The sequence below is a fragment of the Pinus tabuliformis genome, chromosome 5_1 (assembly GCF_031772625.1).
Source record: "Pinus tabuliformis cultivar Carrire ecotype Pingquan chromosome 5_1, CPIR1, whole genome shotgun sequence".
In the NCBI taxonomy this organism is placed as follows: Eukaryota; Viridiplantae; Streptophyta; class Pinopsida; order Pinales; family Pinaceae; genus Pinus; species Pinus tabuliformis.
The window spans coordinates 706,836,432-706,852,056 of NC_142305.1; positions in this window are offsets into that span (position 1 = coordinate 706,836,432).

Sequence of the window (15,625 nt, forward strand, 5' to 3'; positions counted from 1 at the left end):
ATATAATCTAGTATAATGCTCATAGAAATACAAGGAGAGATAACCTCATATTGATCATGAAAAATCCAAACCCGAGATGGGACTTCCTCGTTCCACCTGATTGTAGAATGGCTAAGCCAAATATCTCTTCAGCCATTCACCCCCTGCCATATTCCAAGAATGAATGTGGAGTCTCATAGAACACATCAACCAATCAAATATTTATTCCACCTTATAGTCAGACATCACAAAACCATCGTTAGATTGGTCTCTATCCAAGCCTTTTGGGGCTTCCAGAGCATTTGTTCCAACCAAGGCTTCTAGGACTAGTAACTCAACCTACAATTGTCGTCAGCCTTCTAGAATTTTTGTCCAACCAAGGCTTCCAAAACTACTAACTCAACCCACCAAGGGCTTCCAGAGTGTTTTTTCAACCAAGGCTTCCAGGACTAGTAACTCAACTCAAGATGTTACAGGGCTTCCGGAGTGTTTTTCCAACTAGGGCTTCTAGGAAATAATAACTCAACCCAATCTACAGAAACATGAGAACCAACAAAAACAAACCAATGAAATAAACCCACAATCACCATGGCTATCTAGGAAGTGGCAAGGCTAGGTAATCCACTGTCAATCCAGGAAATCTTCCATGCCAGTGACAGATGATGATCAATAATCCACATGCATATGAAATGCATGCCAAAACTAGTGAAGCAAAATACATGCAACTCGGTACCTGCAAGAAAATCTCGTTGTAGTTGTTGATCCCAATGTCCTCTTGCGCTTTCCTGCTCTTCCTTTTCCTTCTTCCTCCAAAAATCCAAGTATTCCACACCCTCTAAGAGTTCTCTAAGAAAACTCTAAGTATCCAAGAATATGAGAGAGAGAGAATAATGAGAGAGCTCTAAAATTGAACTAACGAAAGGTTACCAATTGATCCTCAGAAGCCTTTTTATGAACAAGGTCTCTATTTTCTTCATTTTCCTTTATTTTCCTTCAATTTCCTCCTCACATGAAACCTGTGACCTTTCACCTTCCTTTTCTCCTAATTTCCATTATTTTAATAAATAAATGTGCCAAAAATGTCATTTTTCCTCTCCAAAGCCTTAGCCACTGCCTTTTCCAATTTCCTTAGCCATTAGACAATCACAAGTGATACCCATCACTAGGATTTTGACCAACATTTAACTTGGAATAAGTGTCCCATCAATCGTGGTTATTGTCTTTCCTTTAGTAACTTTTATTAAATGGAATTTTCAGAAGGGCTGTTACAGAACCCTCCTCCTTGGGGGAACACCGTCTTCGGTGTTTAACAACACCTATAACCACAAAACTATTGTAAGAAAAAATATACTTCTGATGGAGCTTTATAACTTAGCTCAATGCAGTATTTACAATGATCAACCTGCTGAGAAGCAAACCAACATGAAAACATAACAAACATAACATCATAATGACATGACACCCATACCACTTATTGCAGTTTTATAACATAGCTCATGGCGGTACTTACATCCATATACATATGTACATATAGCAACATCACCAAAACATATAACAAAATAGCACAGCAAAACCGCTTTGCCTCAACCGAAAAGCAAGGAAGGATACATAGCCCGCATCTGATCTGCCACCTCTCATGTAGCTTCATCGGGCCCAAAGTGCTTCCACTTCACCTTAACTTACTTGATTGCTCGGTTTCAGAGCATGAGCACCTTTTTCTACAATATACACTAAGGCTTTGGCAGGAATTCTCCATCTTGTTCCACCTATAATATAAACCAGCGAATCTCATGATCAACATCTTTAACATAGTTCTTAAGCAAAGACACATGGAAAACATGATGGACTTTCACTGTCAGAGGAAGTGCAAGTCAATAGGCTACTGGCCCAAGCCTGTCAATAATATTGAATGGTCCACAAAACCGTGGTACCATCTGGGCACATGATCCAATCCATAAGGAGCTCTTCTTTCGTTTGATGCACACGTTGTAGAATTTCCTGTAGATTCACAAGCTCATGCAATTTACTAAAGCTTAGGATAGGAATCTACTTCTACTTTCAACTAGTGGAAGTCAATAGCACTAGCACACCAACCTTAACACTAGCTTATGCTTGGGAAAAAGGGAGGTTTATATAGGATGAATGGATGGGATATGGATCCTCTTCTCATGGGAGAAGGTCTTATCCCTTGAGGTAGTTCCATCATTATAGGGGAAAGAAGACCAAACTGACATCCTCAACCCCATCCGGCCAAACCATTTACCAGACTTCTGTTATGAAGATTCTAGAGCTGGAAGCTTCGGCTCTTAATTTAAAAAATTTCCATAAGAGGGCCTATGTCACTGGAACAAAGCTCAGCCACTTTGGTCGGTGTTAGGGACAATGCTAATTCCTACATATTGGTGTGAGGAATACAAGGGCCATTAGCGCCAGTCTTGCAAACTGGGCAAAACAGAAGTTTCAGGGGAAATGGTGCAACGAAGAATTGATCTGCTCATGAAGAGGGACACAATGGGAGTTTCTTCATGAAGGGAAAGCATGTAGGGTTCACTGTAGAGGTCCTCCAGGATCAAGGAACGGGGAGTACATGGACAGTGACAAAATGTTGTGTAACAGATGCCCCCTAAAGCGTGAAGGCCGAACTAGAGTGAGGGATGAAATGCTTTATAAATCAGTGTGGGGAACCGCAGTCTGCCGTCAGAAAACCTGCAAGAAAGTACATATACATATACATAACTGAGAACTCTGTCAAATGATACATGAATCATGGCATGGACACTACCATCTAGAGAATGATCATGTAAATGGATCGAAGTATGGGCACACCCATCCGTCAAAGAAGATCATAATGAAACTAAGGTATGGTCGCAACCATCCAATAATGAGAAGGATCACATACGATAACTCATGGTATGGTCACAACCATCCATATGAAAGAGACATGTATATCAACATAACCATGTCACTTCACTTCGCAACCTAGACCTTTGTGATCTGAGTCCAGGGTCTTTCGCTCCAACACGACCCGATCACAGTACAAATTCTAACATGAGAATAGATGTGTTGACGTTGAGCATGCTAGAAAGTCACTTGATTACCAGTCAATGATGTAAACTGATGACAACCACGAGAGAAACCACCAATAATGATAATGGCCCTTAAGGTACTATCAGCACAATCCACAAAATGCGAATAGAGGAACTGAAGTTGAACACCTGTGAAATCACTCAATTGAAAGCCAATGATGTGAACTTGTCGTCGAGTGCGAAAAACTTGCCATTACGGAATGCAAGCTCTAAGGTACTGGTGTTGGGAGGCTAATTTGTCATTATTATTATCACTCTTTAACGCCTATTTCACCCATTTCTACCATTCTTTATCACGTCATTTATCATGGTTTATCATATAATTTCATCTTATAATTATTTATGCTCTTATAGATAAATATTATTTATTCTCCTTTATTTTTAATAAATTGATGATTATTATGCATGATTTTACCAATGATGGTTTATTAATAAATTTTTTGTAACATCACTCACCATTTTAACCTCCAAGATATTTTCCATATTACAGATTTGATCTCTAGCTCATCATTAAATGTGCCAACTAAGAAATTCACTGGAATAAGAAGTGACAATTTTGCATTGAACGTTTTAGGCAAATGGAGAAGAATCTAGAAACTTCAAAACATGGGTTTTGTCCAGAACGAATCAAATTAGTTTTGTGATGAGCTGTTTTCCCAAATTCGGTTCGTATTAAGAGAAACAGAAGGTTCCTTGAAGACATTTGTCTCAGATTCATTGTTGTGGCCATTTTCCAAATTATCTCAGTTGCAATACTAAATTCGACCTGTTCCTGTTGAATGCTGATGGAAAGATATTTCAGATATGATCTTGATGATCAATTTGTTGTGAACAATCCAATTTTGTAACATTATGTAATCATCTTTATTGTAACTTCTCTCTACTCTCTTTGTATTTAAATAAAAACAGAGATCAAAGACAGGAGAAGGGGAATTATGGAGAATTAGATGGATTATTAGATGAGAGATAGATAGGATAGGATAGGAGGAAAGGGAGAGAGTATTATTATTCCGAATTATAATTTTATTTGCAGACTCTCGCTGCTGAGAAGACACAAATTAGTGTAATGCTGCCTGATTTAATGATTAATATATAAGTAGAGTTGATGTTCCTTTGCATCTCCTGAAGTAATTTGGCGGTATTCACCGGCGGCTAAGGGCCCAGCCCTGGTGGATTCACTTATTGTTCCTGTAACTTGCATTTCTGATTTCCGTAGTGTGATGGCTTGATTGAATTCTTACTTTCTGCAATTGTATTGCTTTGCTGTTTCTTATTTTCCAATCTTAACAGAATCGTTCTGCTTTGTATAATCCATAGTAGTGTTGTTGATTCAGTTTATTGTTATTTTAGATTCAGTTATTTAATTACATATTTTGTTTGAGATCATCAATTGTAAAGAGTATTGACTATCACTGTCGAAGCTCTCAGATTGGGATCGTTTGCTGCTTGTATTGGTTATTGAAGATTGTGTTTGATTTATATTAAATCAGTTAAAAGAGGAATGAGTTATCACTACTGTATCCTCAACTGATTATTGTTGTTACTTTGATGAATGTATGATTTGATTTCATTAGAGGATTAAGTTTTCTTTAATTGCAATTGGTATTTATTAAAAGCATCCATTTACTCCTGTATTTGAAATATCTATACTGCAATTTCGGAAACATTACTCTCTGAGATTATAACGTGCACATATTGTGTACACTCTTGAAATAAGAGGACTTGCTCAGGTTGATAATTAATGTGGGATAATTAGGAGTTTTAAAAGGCACCTTTTTGCACCCAACAACTGGAAGGGAATCTCTCGGTGAACTTCTCGGATAATGAGTTGAAGTCGACGGAAAGCGACCGTGTTGAAGGAGGGCCATAATGTATCCCACATCATCACGCAAGAAAAAAGGATGCAAAATGATTTTGGATGATACAGAGAATCAGAGGTAAATGTAACTACAAAAGGACAACTCTTGAACATATTGGCAACATGACTGGAAGTTTGGCAACTTTTGGATCCATAAGATTGGTGGTCACGATGATGTGGCAGAGATCAAATGGAATGAAAAAAATGAACGGCCCAACCCAGGAAGGTCAATGATACAAAGGAGAATATCCCAACCCGACACGAAGTAGAAAGTGTCACGTTCAAGAGTGAGCTGCCGACACAACTGATTGGATTTCCAAATTTTCCCCCACCATTTTTGGTAGGTTCCCCAATTGTTTTTTAATCGCAAGCTTGAAGGGGATATCATATGCTTGCACTGTAAGTTCATCCTTTGGACGAATCCAACCTAGTGATATTAATGAGCCCTAGGAAGGAGAAGCTCATGTTCGTCATGGTGACGAATCCGATGTCATTTAATATTTTAACGAGTTCGACAAATGTGTAACTTGGTATCTTTTTCATGTTTAAAGATTTTGAAAAAGACATGTAAAAGAAAACTCCACATGGTCCCTTTTCGTATGTTTGTGTCTCTCAAGCCCAAAAAGGTAGAAAACAATACTTGAGAGCACCGCTTGACCATTTCAGTCAAGGAGTACTTTTTTTTGTAAATAGTGCCTCCCAGCCCAAAAAAGGGGTAAACTTATACTAGGCACACAAAGTTTCCCATGCATTAACGAGTTTGATACGATAGGGGCTCAGCCATTTTTCTCTTTTAAAGGGTCGGAAAAGAGCTTGAAAGCAGACCCCCCATTTTATTCTCTTTTACGAGTCAAGAGGGAAAAATACTCGGCAATATTTTCATATGAGCTTAACGAGTCGAGAAAAGAGATGAAATGTGACTTGTTGTCATCGTGAACATCCATCACCTACTGTTGCGCAAAAAAGGTAAAGTGTATTATCTAGTTCTTGAGGAAAAATAGGTTAAATATTTACAAAAAGCTGATATTTTCATGAAAAAATGAATAAAAAGGATAAAAGTAAATAAATTTTTACCATTTACCATTTTACCTTGCTGTGAAGACTTTTTACTCACTTTTGCCCTAATTTTTCTGGAGCAGATCGCAGGAGATCCGGGAGGTCATTCGTCGAGCTGCTAATTATAGGTAAGATCCAAAGCCCTGAGCTCAATTTTCATGTCTTTTATTCCTGTTTTTAACATTTTTTTTGGTTTTTTGAGGGGGTTTTGCAAAAAGTTTTTCGCCCTCACTTGGCATGACTTCCGAGCATGCAATCGCACCGGCTGAGGATGATTAACAAAGCCTGTCGCATCATCGGCGTGACTATTTTTAAAACAGGCATGTCAACGCCGTGAATAGGGAAAAAAACCTTTTTTTTTCACAAAATCACTGCTAAAACTTAAAATTTATGGGCCAAGCATGATTGTTGACTCAAATTAATGGCTTTTACAGGAAAGAATCGCTGAAAATTGTGGACTGGAAAGAACGAGAACATGAGCATGTGGACACCCAGGGACTGAATGATCCAAATTGCATGGAAGCTTTGACGACTTGTGGGCTCCTCAAATTCTTCCTCGCACCCGGTATGTGGGCCCAACCTGAGCTGCTTCAGTACCTGATTAGTCTTTGGGACATAAATCGGGAAATATTTGTCATTGGTTACCAGGAGCTGGAGTTGGAAGCTTCAGATATATATTTCATCGCTAGACTGTCCCGAAGTGGGGAACTAGTCAAATTGTACGGGTCACGACCGATTGGGGCAAGCATATCTTCATTGCTTGCTAAACGCTGCCCTGAGGCTCTAAAATCCAAGAGTGGGAAGATTGAGATTTCCAGTGTTCAAGATCTAACACTGAGAGTGCTTCTGTTGACCATCCACAGAGTGGTGGGGTCCCAAGCAGAACATGAGACCAACAAGTCGAAGTTCCTATATGCTATCAACTATATAGCACCTACGATCTTCAACTGGGCAAAGGTCATGAAGATCAACATAAAGTGCCAACTGTGCAAAGCTAAGGCGAGGAATCTTAAGCAATTTTGCTTCGAATCTGTGCTTGTGACCTTCCTCTTGGAATATACCATTGCTCCAGTATCATCTAACTGAGGTAGATAATCCTATGCCACACAATCCATGGATGGCCCGCTAGAGTCTCTTGATGCCCAAGATCACTCGGGGTCAGCACATGTCGTACAGACCTGCATTCTTTTCATGGCTATGACTACATAAGATCATCGTGGAGGACTGTCCATATAGTGGCACTGACTTCCGTGGAAATCCAGACATGCCCTTACCAGATGGAGAGGATTTCGACGATGAAGGTAAAAAATCAAACTTTTAATTTTGAGATTTTTTAATTATTTTTGGTATATGTGTGCTTATAACATTTCCCTTGTTAATGCATACATCGGACCAGAGCAGCCTGCTAGGATGTCCCCAATAGCTAGGCTCGCCCCTGCCCGATCAATGTTGTCGCTCCTTATCAGGAGGGGAGTGAAAACAAGGAGGTGATCACCAGGGACCTTGAGGGGTTGACTCATGGTATCCCGGAGTATGCTCGGGTAGGAGACATTCCTCGTCAGTACTAGAGACACACAGTGGGAGTCTCGTATTAGATTCGCCGATTGCTGACTCATGTTGCACGAGTTGTATCATGCTACCACGATCACCACGCTGATTAGTTCCTAGGTCCAGCCCTTGCATTTTTTGAGGCCTACGTGCCATGGATATATAAGGCCTGTGAGCCGCCGATGTTATTTTGGACACACATATTATTTTTTGAGGTTTTGATGTATCAAACATTATCACCATATATATATGCTATATTTTCTTGCTTACTATGGTACAAATTGTTTGTTTTATCTTTTCACATGTTTCATAAATGCCTATCCAACGCATAATTAGCTAATTCATATGTCAATGTATTCATGTGCCTAGGAATATGATGATATGTAATGTAATCAAAATTTCTTTCCATTAGATGAATACGGAGATACATTTTCAATATTTGAGGGTTTTTGATGAAATATTGCCCGTTGAGTTGAAGGACGACAAGTTGTGAATCCAAGTTGACAACCAAGTCTCTAATGTCAAGAGCAATGGCTTCTGACAATAGTTCAATGACCACACTGTATTCAGCACTGTTGTTAGTTGTGCGACCTAGACAGATACCTTGAGAGTCAATCAACTCACTGTTTGGGTCATAAATAGCCCATACCGTGGATGATAGGTTCCAGGTACTACGACAAGCGCCATCAGTGAAACCTATGTGAGGAGTTGCAGACATCTGCAAAGCAAGAAAAGCATAGTAAACAAGAAAATTGTTTGAAAACTAACACACAAAACCACATTGCACAAAAATAAATGACATACTAATGTACACAAGTGACCACGCAAGATGACCTAAGCATAGTACTTCTTGAGAGAGTCCATGCTGGGACTCGGCTAATCAATCAACACAGATGAACACCAAAGTTTTACCATTGTCATGAAAAGTAAGCATCGACTTGGCAAAATAATAGAGTATAACTCATATAAGGTGTTGCCCCATTCCCCTTGGGTGAGGGAGGGTTACGAGTTAGATGTCAATCCCATTGCAAGGATGGGCGATCGGTAAAGACTTGGGGAGGGTGAAAAATCATGAATCCATGAAGGGATAAAGGTTCCCTCTGTTGAAAGATCTTGACCCCATCAGGATAAACTGACATGTCAATAGGTGGCTAAGAAGAAAAATTATAAGTGTAGACACAAACAAATTCCTCTAGCCCGATAATGGGTCTAGCCACAACAGACACATTCTATGGAAGATTTCCTTAGGTTAGAACCAATTGAGAGGGCCTACCTCTTAGTATGCTTATCCCGTTTGATGATGTCCTTGTTTGCTCGCTCCATCTATCTCTCGCTTCCTTCTTCAAACACCTGAAACAAATAAACAACATCAAACAAAAACCGTGATAATAGACAAATTGCAATTCAACCTACTTAACAAGTCAAGAAACATTAAGCCATGAATATGTAAGATAACAAATCATGTAGGAAATCAATCGATAGTTGCATATATATTGAATCAAGAAGAGATTACAACCGTTGTCTTGACATTGTCGTTCTCCTATGACAAGACCAGGTTCCCACACACTTTTGCTAGCATTCCATGATGGCTTCAACAATAGTAGTTTTAAGGCTCTTCCCTTTAGGCTTCACTTCAAACCAAATCATACTTCTCCCTCACATAACTAGAGAGCTACAACTATGAATAGCTTGTTGTTTACTCCAAACCAAAATAGCACTAGCACACCAACCTTAACAGTAGCTTGTGCTTGGAAAAAATGGAGGTTTATATAGGATGAATGGATGGGAGATGGATCCTCTTCTCATGGGAGAAGGTCTTATCCCTTGAGGTAGTTCCATCATTATAGGGGAAAGGAGTGCAAATTGACATCCTCAACCTCATCTGGTCAAACCATTTACCAGACTTCCGTTACGAAGATTCTAGAGCTAGAAGCTTCGGCTCTTAATTTAAAAACTTTCCATAAGAGGACTGGTGTGACTAGAACAAAGCTTAGCTGCTCTGGTCGGTGCTAGGGATAGTGCTAATTCTTGCATATCGGCATGAGGAAGACAAGGGCCATTAGCGCCAGTCTTGTAAACTGGGTAAAACAAAAGTTTCAGGGGAAATGGTGCAAAGGGGAATTGATCTGCTCATGAAGAGGGACACAATGGGAGTTTCTTCATGAAGGGAAAGCATGTAGGGTTCACTGTAGAGGTCCTCCAAGATCAAGGAATGGGGAGTACGTGGACAGTGACAAAATGTTGTGTAGCACCCCTGAGGTATCTCAATACATGCTTTTTCGCCTTCCAATACAACTTGGTAGGCCTAACCATCGCTTGACTAAGCTGGTTAACTGCATAGCACATATTCGGTCGTGTGTTCACCAAGTACATGAGTGAACCCACAAGCTGCCTATTAACAGTAGTTTCCACTAATTCCCCTGAAGTAGCATCCTCCTTCCTCTAGTTACCTGTTAGAGGAGTCTCCATGGGTTTGCTAATCTCCATTAGAAATATCCTGAGTATCTTGTTGGCATACTTTCCATGCCAAGAAAGTAATGCATGAGCCCCATGTCCTTCATTTCAAACTCTCTTACAAGGTCCTCCTTGCAAGACTTGATCAGTTAATCATCACTTGTCAGTATGAGATCATCAACATAAAGTACAATGATCAACAATTTACCTTCCACCACTATGTGGTACAGGTTTTAATTCGCTTCACTCTTCGTGAAGCCCAACCCGGTGAAGTAACTATCTATCCTAGTGCACCAAGCATAAGGTGCTTGCTTCAGCCCATATAATGCTCTCTTGAGCCGACACACATGTGACTCATGGTCAAAGGTCTCAAAACCTTCATGCTACTCTATGTACACCTCTCCCTCAATCATGCCATTGAGGAAGATTGTATTCTCATCCATCTGATGTATCTTCCAACCCATCTGTGTTGATAGTGCCAATATAGATTTGATTGACAAGTACCTTGTATGAGCAACAAAGGTATCATCATAGTCAATCCCCTCTACCTGTGAAAAGCCACGGGCCAAAAATCTAGCCTTATGCTTCTCCACACTACCATCTGCAGCTTGCTTTAGCTTGTAAAGCCAACGGGAGCTCACCACTGACTTGTCCTCTGGTCTTGGGACCACATTCCAATCACTGTTGCGAACTATGGAGTCATACTTCTCCACCATGGAATCAACCCAAACCAATTGATGCATTGCCTCCTTAAAGGAAGATGGCTATGTCACAACACATTTTCCCATAAGAGCCATGTATCTAGTGTACCTCTCAGGTGACCTCCTCTGCCGACACTGAGAAGTGGGTGCTCCCACATTCTCTCGTGCATCATCCAACAATCTGTTAGCCTCTCTGGTGCGCTTTCTTCCCTCTCTGGAAGACTCTACTTGAGTGGATGTCTCCACTCCCAGATCCTCTGCATGTGGCTCTCCACATCAATATGAGGCTCCTCAACCTTAGGAGCTAAAATCTCCTCATCTGCATGTAACTTAAGCTCCCTCTCAAGGGAAACTCTCATGGACTTCTCATCATCAAATCTGACATCCCTGCGAACCAATGTCATCCTGTTGGTCGGAAAGTACACCCGATAGTTGTCAGGTGTATCTGTGTACCCCAAAAATATCCCCAACTCTGATGTAGGATCAAGCTTCTTTCATTCATCTTCGGTCACATGGCAATATATAGATGACCCAAAAATCCTGAAGTGACCAACATCTGTCCTCTTACCGGAATAAGCCTCCTCTGGTGTCTTCATCTCAAGTATCTGATATGGGCTACGGTTATGAACATAAACCATTGTGTTAAATGCTTCAGCCCACAAGTGTAATGGTAGGCCCTGATCATGTAACATCACCCTTGCTTCCCCTACTATTCTTTTTTTATTCCTCTTGGAAACCCCATTCTGCTGAGGGTTATGGGGTGTCATAAAATCACGTTTAATCTCGTCCGCTGTACATAATTTATTAAACTCGTTTGATACATACTCACCACCATTGTCACTCCATAGAGTTTTAACCCTATTGTCTTATTCTTTCTCCACCAATTCTTTAAACTCACCAAACTTTGTGAAGGTTTGATCCTTTTTCTGCATGAAAAATACCCAGCATTTTCGAGAATAATCATCAACAAACATAACATAATAACTGTGTTTGGCTGTGGATGTTGTTGAGAATGGTCCACGCACATTTGAATGTTGGAAATAATACTGAGCGGGGGGTGAATCAGTATTATCAAGTCAGATATTTCCTTTTCAACTCCAGGTAATATACACTACTTCACTTAATAAAAACCGTGTATATACGCAACTAAAGATAAAGAAACCCGCGTATATAAAGCAGACTTATAATTTGATTTATCTTTCAGATGTCAGTTATTAATCTATGAATCAGAAGCAAATGAACAGTACCAAAAACAGTGAAACAGAGCAGAAGACAGTCACACACAAGAACACAAGATATAAGGAGGAAACCCAATGTGGGTGAAAACCCCCTGCTGCAATTTGTCTCTATCTTCTTTTTAATTAGAAACTTCTCTTTACAATGTTTTGTACTGGTGCAGTATTTACCAGTACGCAGGGTGCAACCTGCAGAGAGCTACAACTCTTTCTCATTCTCCAGCTTTCCTGGAAGGGAGCTCCAACCCCCTTAGTTCTTGTACTAGCCTTGAGATACTAGTACGCAGGCTCCTACATGCAGAAGGCTGCAACCTCCTCTTTTCTTTCAGGGACCTCATTTCATTAATTTTCAGACTGGATCCACAAGTAACATTAATCAAACATCAAGAATTTCTGCATAAACCAAACTCCTTTTCACCAACCAAAAGCTGAAACAAATAAACACTTCTCTGACCACTGTACCCAGAACACAGTAACTGTAATCAAACACCAATTCTGAACCCAAAATACTGCAGCTATAAAACAGAAGCAGCTAGAACATAAATCAAGATATGTACGCTACTTCACTATTCAGCAACCTACGTGTATACGCCATTGTACCATGACCAACCTGTGTATATGCTTCTTTCATTCACAGAAAAGGCGTGTATACGCACCTGCACTTCACTGAACCTGCGTATAGATCTATAAAGGATAATTTATTCTTTTAAACATTCAGTGATTAGTTAACCCAGATTATCAGATGTATAGATCAAGAGTGCGCCACATATAACAGATCAAAATCATATAGAAATACCAATGTTCAAGCCTTGAGATTTTGATCCATCAATATACTTTATCCTTCTTGCGCTCAGGTTCCTCCTTCATTTAGATCTAGATCTGCACCATAACCCAATCACCGGTATTCTAGATCTAGCACTATATCAGATATTCAATTAATCAGATGATCCTTTGCCACATGATCTCCTTCCCCTTTTATAGTTTTAGGCCTTCCACAATACCACGGTCCAAAACCATAATAAGCCAATACCAAGGACCCAATACCTGGGGTCAACACTTCTGACGAGATACCATGGTCCAAAACCATAGGCTCAAATACCAACGACTAACTACCATGGACCAAAAGTAAATTCTCCAACATATACGTGCTTTTCTTTGCATGAGAGTGCGTGCATATGCATACACGCCTTTGAAACGTCTAACCCGCGCGTATACGCGTCTTTGTCTAGATGAACCTGCGTATATGTCTTTTCCTTCATTCTGAAATCCTGAACTGAGATCTGTTAACAAAGCGAGTTGCCATCAAGGACAACACCTGTGCCATAGCTCCAAACTAGTGCCATAATGCCAACAATCTCCCCCTTTGGACTTGATGGCAACCCAAAATCCTCAAAGTAATTCTCCCCCTTTGTCATCAAGGGCAAAGGGTTGTGCTCCCCCTGAGTACATGCTGAAATTTCTGAGCTGACCATGCTCCCCCTGACTGTAGACAAGATCTGCAAAGGATGTTCTTCAAGAAGAACCATGACTTATACATTATAAAAGACCTTCCTATCACCAAAAGACTCAATACATGCATCCATCACCCAACCAAGTGGGGATCATCCACCCAACCAAGTGTGGATACATCAGAAATTTACATATGACAACCAATTACATTGCATCAATCATCCCAGGCATAGTGGGGAAACCAAAATAGGCCGTTACATGACCTTGATGAAAAGAAGATATACATGACATAGAGACGAAAAAATCAAGACTATGCAAATCACCAATAACTACTATCAGCAGCATCTGACAATCACTGAATATATCAGCAACCATGTTCTCCTTCTGTTCTTCTTTCTGCAGCTAATCCACCTGAACCAAAACCGTTTGAGAACTTGAACCAAGAGATTCTAAGGTAATGCCAACAATGCATTATTAGAAGATTATCTGCTCCCCCTGAACCTGTGCCAGATGGTCTCTGTTAGACCCATATCAGATTCTCTCTAACCAGAGTCTGTACTTGCTGATTTTCTTCAGAACTCCATATACGCGACTGCACCTGCATAAATGGGCGTATGTACGCGGATGCCCCTCATCCAACTCGCGTATACCAAATTTTATTTTCAACAACAGGATGAAGCATCAACTACTCCCAAATTCTGTCTGAGATATTCAAAAGTTTCCTTGGGCAGAGGTTTGGTGATTATACTAGCAACTTGTTCCTTAGAAGGAACATACTCCAACTTGACTTTTTGCTCAAGCACTTGTTCCCGAAGAAAATGATATTTGATAGGTATGTGCTTCATCTTTGAATGCATGACAGGATTCTTTGAAATGCTTATTGCACTTGTATTATCACATAAGATAGAGACAGGTGGAGTACAAGTGATTTGAAAATCTTGCAAGGTTTGCATCATCCAAAGAAATTGAGTGCAACAAGATGCAGCAGCCACATATTCTGCTTCAGCTGTAGATAAAGCAATCGAACTCTGTTTCTTGCTGAACCAAGATACTAATCTGGAATCCATAAAGAATGCACCACCACTTGTGCTCTTCCTTTCATCCACGCTTCCAGCCCAATCTGCATCTGTGTAAGCATGAAGTGTGAGATCTGTATCTCTAGGATACCATAAGCCATAGTTTTGAGTTCCTTGAAGGTACTTGAAGATTCTCTTGACTGCCTGAAGATGAGTTTCCTTTGGATTTGCCTGAAATCTTCCAACTATTCCCACTGCATGCATGATATCTGGTCGGGTACCTGTCAAATAAAGCAAGCTCCCAATCATGGATCTATAGGTTGGTTGATGCACTGCTGCTGATTCATCATTTGCACTGAGACTGCATCCTATAACCATGGGGGTACATACTGGTTTTTCATCTTCCATGCCATATTTCTTCAAGATCTGCTTGAGATACTTGGTTTGAGACAAGAAGATACCGCCTTCATTTTGTTGGATTTGCAATCCAAGAAAATATGTCAGTTTTCCAAGCAAAGACAATTCGAATTCTTTCTGCATCACCAAGGCAAAGCTTTGACTCATAGCTTCTTCATTGCTGCCAAAGATAATTTCATCAACATACACAACAAGTATTAGCAATTTGTCATTTTCAATTTTTATGTAAAGATTGCTATCTGCTGATCCCTTTGAAAAACGTTGTTGATGAAGATATTTGTCCAAACGATAGTACCAAGCCCTTGGAGCCTGTTTAAGACCATAGAGAGCCTTTTTTAGTCTACATACAAGAATTGGATCATTCCCAAGGATGAAACCATCTGGTTGCTCAATATACACTTCTTCTTCTAAGTCCCCATTCAGAAAGGCTGTTTTCACGTCCATTTCAAAAACTTTGAATTTCTAAAAGCTTGAGAGAGCAAGGAACATTCAGATGGCCTCAAGTCTAGCAACGGGAGAAAAAGTTTCTTCAAAGTCTATTCCTTCTTGTTGAGCATACCCTTTACACACAAGTCTGGCCTTGTTTCTAATTACTTCCCCATTTTCATTCAACTTATTTTTGAAGATCCATTTTGTTCCTATGACATTCTTATCTTTTGGTCTAGGAACCAACTCCCAAGTGTTGTTCTTTTCGATCTGCTCAAGTTCTTCATCCATTGCCTTGACTCAACATTCATCTTTGCATGCCTCTCTTACATTTTTTGGTTCAGTGGAGGAGAGTAATTCCAAATAGCTTGAGGCTTCTGCAATTGTTCTTCTTGTTTGT